Source organism: Cupressus sempervirens, chromosome 2, assembly GCF_028749045.1.
Source record: "Cupressus sempervirens isolate cs-2001-9-10 chromosome 2, ASM2874904v1, whole genome shotgun sequence".
Lineage (NCBI taxonomy): Eukaryota > Viridiplantae > Streptophyta > Pinopsida > Cupressales > Cupressaceae > Cupressus > Cupressus sempervirens.
In genome coordinates this window covers 485,304,785-485,312,583 of record NC_143119.1, presented here as the reverse complement: position 1 = coordinate 485,312,583, position 7,799 = coordinate 485,304,785, and positions in this window count along the sequence as shown.

The window sequence follows — 7,799 nt, the reverse complement described above, 5'->3', positions numbered from 1 at the left end:
CTCACACTAGTCACAAACTATAACCATTAGATGTAAGTGTTTTTTCTCCATTCAAGACATATTTCAAATTTGAAAGGTCAAAATGGATGGCCAAACATCCACATATAGAGATAAGGAGAACATAATTGGCATAACTTGCAAGAAAAGCTTTCAAACTTGCCCTTGTGTCTAACAACATAAAGGTTGGTTTTTGAAGGACTAGAATTTGGCCACTGGATAGAAATGCACTTTGTAATGACATGAAGCCAAGTGATGCATTCAATGTAGAAGATGAAAATGATTTTGTAAGCATTGCAAGCATCTTAAGGTCAGCTAGTTATGAAGATGATACTATTGAACAATGTTTGGCACAAATGACAAACGAACATACATATGATACAAATGAAAATAAAAATTCACTAACAGATGATGTGTTTTCACCAACACATGTCAACCAGACACAATATGAAGGTGACTTGCATGATGAAATGTCTTTGCCAACACAATTTGATAAACCTAATTGGGCTCAAGAAGGAGAACAGGACTAAAGAGTGCAAATTGATTTCCAAAATGAAGGCATTTCATTGAGCATGCCTTCTCCACCTCCACTGCCAAGATCAAAAGTGGTTCATTATTATGTAGAAACAACATATTGGGACACTTCAAATTTGGAACATAATGTAGATCACGATAGCCAAGTGAAATATAATCTAGATGCAATGAATACATCTACAACTTTTGAGATAAAAGATGAACAAATGTTATGTAGTAAGGGATTAGTAAGATTTTTTTTGAAGCTACTAGTTGAGAGGGTTACAAAGAGATACATTCCTTCTAATAATACTACTCTTATACTAGGCAGGAGATCTCAAATACTTACAACTAATGAGTACATAACATTACAAGAGTAGCAAGAAGAAAAGAAGGTTGAACTTGAAGAGTTAAAAGAAAGGAAGAAAAAGCAATTGGAAGCAAAGAAAATTAATCAAATTTAGATAATAATAAAAAAGGAAACATGACCAAAAGCTTGAAAGGAAAATAATAAAAGAGAGGAGAAACAAAAAAAGGAGAAAGAGTTGAAAAAGAAAGACAAGAATATAGAAAAGGTAAGCTATCAATAAAGCAGATGAACATAGGACATGGACTTGGAACTATTGTTGGAGAGGGGAGTAATTTGCAAGCACCTTTTCCTGAACATCGTCAAATTGTAAGAGACATGTTTGACAATATACCCCAAGAGAGTAATCCATTAACAGATTTGCTTGAACATCATCAATTTGCAAGTCTTAGTGGTCCCACAACCCCCTACCTAAACATCAGAAGATTTTGAGAGATATGTACAACATTTTGACCCCTACCTATGTTGCCCTTCAAAACATCCAAGCTACTGCTAGCCACAATCCCCTCACTCTATAATGCCTATCCCTAGTTTGTTTTTCATTTTTTATTGTCAAATTCTTTTAGGCTAGCTTTATGGTTATGTTTTATGATTAGCAGTACTTGGTTACCAGATTTGATTGAATGTTATTGCATACTTAATTTATATATTTGATGAGCTACTTGATACTCAATTATTTCCAATGTTCATGATTATTCTTTCAATGATGATACATGTATGTTCATATAGTGATTTCAGTTATTTCATGATGATAGTTAGATGGATGATTTATATGCAGTTTCTAGGGTTACTTACCTCATACTTGCATGTGTATGGTGTACTTGTATGTTTTACTCTATGTGTAACATTTCTGATGTAGTTGAGGGAGGGAGTTGTAGTCACCTGCTAGTTGGGATCTACACAATGCACTACTCCCCATCATTGCCTATTTAGTTTATATTTATATGTATATGTACATACTCAAATTTTATGTAGATTGTAGGTACTAGGGATCAACTTCCCTAAATTGCCAGGATGAGCGTGCCCTATCATAGTATCTCAATGATAAAGAGGGGAGATAGTTCTTGAGTCCAAATCCTAACCCTAAGCCAATTGTCCTAGAAAGTAGGACAAGTATTTGAGTTATTTACCCTTCTAAATTTGTCAAGTGATGTGAATTAAAGATTTTGACCCCTGAGTTTGATTTAGTACTTTGTCTTTCAGATGGGTTTTCTTTTTGGATTTATGGGTATGTTGTGATTTTTAGTTATAATTAAATCAAATTAAAAGAGTATTAAATGATTTAATTTAACAAAAAAAAATTATAAATAAAAATCAATATTTAATTTTATTTAATTTATTAAAAAATTAATTCAATAAAATAATTAAATTTAAAAGATTTAATTAAAGTTCTAATTTTGGTGTAACTATATTTAATTTAATAATAATTTATTTAAGAATTTCATTTTAATAATAAACTCTAAATATTATTATTAGTTGAATTAATAAATATATTATTAAAGATGTCTTTGTGATTTAATAAAAGAGAGAAAATAAATTAAATAAAATTTACTTTGATTAAATGCAAAAAGTTTGTTTGCACATGAAATTTAAATAAAATAAAATAATAAAGAAAAAGGAACTTGCATGTTTGTAAAACCAAAACCCTAAAGGAGAAAGCTCTTTATTAAGAAATTAGAGCTCATTTCTTCACACATAGGTTTGGAGAAGCCAATTTCTGAGAAAGCGGGTTTTCAAAAGGACGGGAATTTTCTTGCGAGCTCTGAACATCCAATCATTTAGCATTAGATCGAGGTAGGGTCTTGTTGGATTTTGCGTAGTAAATTCCTCTTTGAAATTTCTTTGTCTTCTCTATGTTTGTATGGATCTATTTTCATAATTTATTTGGGTTGAAACCCTCATGTTTCAATTTATTGTTCTTTGTTTCTTGAAAAGGTTTGTGAACAAATTAATTATTTGAAACCCTTGTTTGAGAACGTTGTTTTCGTAATTAGATTATTTTGGAAAAATTATGGATTTGGGATGGGGTTTTGAAAAAGTAATATCAAAAATTAATTATGAAATTGATAGTTTTGCAATTATTTTCCTACCGGATCTGTTATTAAATTAAATTTTAAAAAAAATATTAATACCACAATAATAATATACTAATACCATAGTAATAATATATTACTATGGTAATAATAATATTTTTATGAAAAAGAAATGATATTGTACTAGACATTTTTTTGGAATTCGGATCTAGGGTTTTATGTTTAATTTTTTTTTACAAAATAGTATTGGGTGGGCGAGGGCCACCATCCCCCTTTCCTTTTTACTCATCGTAGTTGACTACGATAGTAGCCAAGGTTGTCATGCAATCCTTGACTATTGTGGCAGCCAAGGCTGCCAATGTAGTCAGGTTGCATGCAGGCCTAGGGCTGCATAGTGACCACCCCATATTATGGGGTTTTCTTAATACAGTAAATGAGTTTTGTTTTAAATATTATTTTATTTTTGATCGGTAAGAGGCCAAAGCCAAGATTGATTATTATGTGTTTTGACTAATTATTATTGTTTATTTCTTTAAATCGAGTAGATTTGAACCCAAGACCTCTCATATAAGAGGCTCACAATTTTATATTTGTGTTTTTAGGCTCTTGCCTAATTATTATTTTATTATTATTTATAATAATTTTTATTATATATTTTATTATTATTTATTATTATTATTATTATATTATTAATTATTATCATATTATTAATTTAGTAATTATTATTATTAATAAATTAATATTTATTTTTATTGATAATTTAATAATTATTTTTATTAATAATTTCATAATCATTGTTAGTTTCTTTTTAATAACTCATAATTATAGATGTTTAGATATATAGCTTTTTTTTAGAGGGAAATTATTTTTAATGATTTATTAAGTGTTAAGATTCTTGTGGACTCGAAAGCTTTAGCAAATTTGATACTTAAAAATTGAAAATCAGGACTCTGTTTTAAATCAAAATCATATGTTTTCAAAACCAAATAAAATATGAAACTATACTTGTTGTGATGTACATTTTACTTTGTGGTGGGTTCAAATTTAACTTAGTACATTGACCAGTCAGGATGTTTACTAGAGGCTTGAGAGTTATTGTTTTATGATATCATGTGATGTCATAGTTTTGTGATGTGATCTTTGAGTTATGGATCAATATTTATATGGTGTTATGGTTATTATTTGTTCATGATCTTTTATACCTGACCATGGTGACGTATTCACGTATTTCTATGATGAGTTTAGATCAATTGCATTGTTAGTGCTTTTCAGTTGCTTGTAGAGAACTGACTTGAATGGTGTGATTTTTCTAGTGTAACCTTTGAGTTTTTGATCAGTTACCTTTTGATGCTTTCCAGTTGCTTGTATAGAACTGAGGTGATTATTGTGACTTTCTTTTTGTAACCTTTGAGTTTTTTATCGGTTATCTTTTGGTGCTTTCCAGTTGCTTGTATAAGATTGAAGTGATTATTGTGATTTATCTATAGGTGTTTTCCAATTGCTTGCATGGGACTGAGGTAAATATTGTGTTTTATCTATAGGTGCTTTCCAATTTCTTGTAAATGATTGAGGTGAAAATTGTGATTTATGAGTTGTGCTTTTTATGAGCTTAGGGTAGGTGACCTATGTGTATGTTGGGAAGTGGCTTGGAATGGAGGTCGCAACCCTTAAGAGGTTGCCTAGGTAACCCATTGTGTGTTGTTTTAATGAGTGATGATATTTCATTAAATGGGTTTAAAATAAATTAATAAGAGTCAGTATTTTTCCTCACCCATGCCTCAAGTGCTAGTACAGGCTAGGATGGGAATAGAGAGGATGCTTGGTTGCAACCTTACCTTGTATGTACAAAATGGTACTGATGTCGCATAGATTCACTTGGGGGTCAGAGTCTAGAGAGGCTACCAAGGTAACCTTAGAGTTGACTCATGTGATGACACTTGCCCACTTAAATGGTAGATTTCCTACGTGTCTTTGTTGTCTCTGGGTTTATATATTATTTGTGTCTTAGTACCTTTGAGATAGATTGCTATCAAATTTTCCTTGACCTAGATGTTGGTTTTGACTTTTGGGATTGATATATGTATAGGACTTGAGACTATCTCCTTAGCATGGTGGGAGTGGGCCATTTAGGTTCCATGAGGTTAGGTGGTAGTGTTTCTTATACCATTAAGATCTAACAATTGGATATCATTTTTGGATGTACTTGTGTAGTTGTTCCTTTCATTTTGATCTTATGTTCTGATGGATGGTTATATTTTATCGTACTGTATTTTATTATCAAAGATCTTTTGAGATGATGAATTTTATTCATGATGTATGTTCTTTGAGCTTTTCATACCTTGTGACTTGTACAACAAATGATTATGCATATGGGTTATGCCAAGTGGCATCCTATGTAATTGTATATTATTTAATTGGATTTGTTCTTTTGGTTATTTTATGATGTGGATTTGTTATGTATCAAATTTTAGTATAAATAAAACTTATGTGTGTGTGTGTGTGTGTGTGTGTGTGTGTGTGTGTGTGTGTGTGTGTGTGTGTGTGTGTGTGTGAGTGATTCAACATCATGGAACCCTTAAGAGATGTAATATATTTATGGATTGTTTTTATGTATGTGAGTTATTGCCTTTGCTATATTATTTCTTGTTGTTATTATCTTAATCTTTCAAAAAAAAATGTTTGGAAAACTTAGTGAAACTTTAGGTTAATTTCTTTTGGGTTCCCTAGTGGAGCATTACACACTCTCTAATCAAACAACTCAAATTTGTTGGTTTGTTAGATGAAAATATATTTGGCCATGCAGCTCCTATTACCCCACAGGTTGACTACTCTAGTGAAAACAATCCTATAGCATATAGTCCTATGGAGGTACCTAAACCTTTCCTTAGCTTTATGCTAAACTAAATATTCTACTTATGTTATTAACTATCAAATTTTTCTTCTAAGACCATGCTAATTTTCCAATACTACAAGCTGGTCATTTTGTAATATCGATGGTTGACTTATCTACTACAAATAATCATATAACAGATAGTACTGTGGTGGTGTCAGAACCCTTCCTTGATTTTATGGTGAACTTAATATTTTGCTTTTGTTTCCAACTATGTAAGTTTTCTTAGACCATGCTAATTTTCCAATTCCACAAGTTGGTCATTTTGTAATATCAATGTGTAGAGATATATGAATCTGCACATTGTTATATAAATGTCTTTTCAAACAAGGTGGTCATTTTTAAATAATTATAGTACTTCTACTATCAGGACCATGCTTATTTTCCAATGTCTATGAGTTGGTCATTTTTTAATTTTCAAAACATTGGTTATTACATGATACCTCTTATTAAAATGTGAAAAATTATATATTGCATACTCTTATACAAATTATGCTTGCACTTAGTCAAGTTTTAAGTTTTTATAGATATATCACTTGATTTTCATATTTTAATTTCTAGTGTATACATATGTACATACTTATATATACATGCATACATGTATATACATATATGTAGATATGTGTATATATATGTACACACATACATATACATATATACACACATATACACATAAACATATATATATATATATATACACACACATATATATATACACATATATGTATATATATATATATATATATATATATATGTATATGTGTGTATGTATGTATGTGTATGTATACATACACACACTCATACATACATATGTATGTATGTATTGTGTATATACATACATACATACATGTATACACACACACACACACACATATTTATATGTAATACATACACACATATACATATACATATATACACACATACACACAAACATATATATATATATATATATATATATATATATATTGTTGGAATTACAATAGGAAAGGTAAACTTTTGAGAGGTGGTGAATCAATAGTTTAAACTTGGACCCATAAAACTTTCACCGTACATCTACCTCATGCATTCGATAAGTAAACTGAAATAACATGTAAAGCATATACATCTAAATCATATAACTATATAAGCATTCACACACATAACACCAGATATGATTACCCAGAAACCCTCTAAGTGAGAAGGTAAAACTAGGGTGGGGATGATACCCACAAATCTTCACTACTACAGTAATAAAGTGTATCTAATAAAGGTTACAATGTTTTGACCATGAAACATGATCTATCCTGTGAAAGGTCTGCCCTATTAAAGGCTTAGAAAGACTATTAGGTCTCACCTTGTTAGAGGATTTCAACACCCTCTTAGAAGTGTGCCTTGTTAGAGGACTTCAACTTACAACTAAGTAAGCACCCTATTAAAGAATTCCATACAACTTGTTAGGACTACTCTACTTAAGAGGTTTGACTGAAATCACCTGTTAAAATGTCTTAGCATAGATCTTGTGGTTGGCACTTGCTTGCCTGATTACAGACCACCTCTAAACAATGTCTAATTGATCCTTCACGATTAGATGTCTCAATTGATAAGTAGGAGATAATTTCCATAATAAGTCAAATTGTGATATTGCTATCAAGATTTAACTGTGTGATTTTTGAGTCAAACTCATTGATCCATGTTTCATGAGTAGTGATTCAACATGAATCCATCTCTCATCAGAATAAATGGAATACTTAGCACTCATTGGATCTAGATGATGCTCACACGGATGAAGCACTGGGACTTCCCAGGAGGTCACCCATCCCAGTACTACTCCAGCCTGAGCGTGCTTAACTACAAAGTTTCCTTCATGGTTAAACCCAAAGCTTGCAACCCCATTTCTCTACGCTCAATGTTGTCTCAATGTTGTATCCTTTTCTCTATCCTTTGTTCTTCTCTAACTAATTCTACAACTCACTCTTTCTTCATAACTTCTAAGTCGCTCTGAATACTTTGCATGCAAACT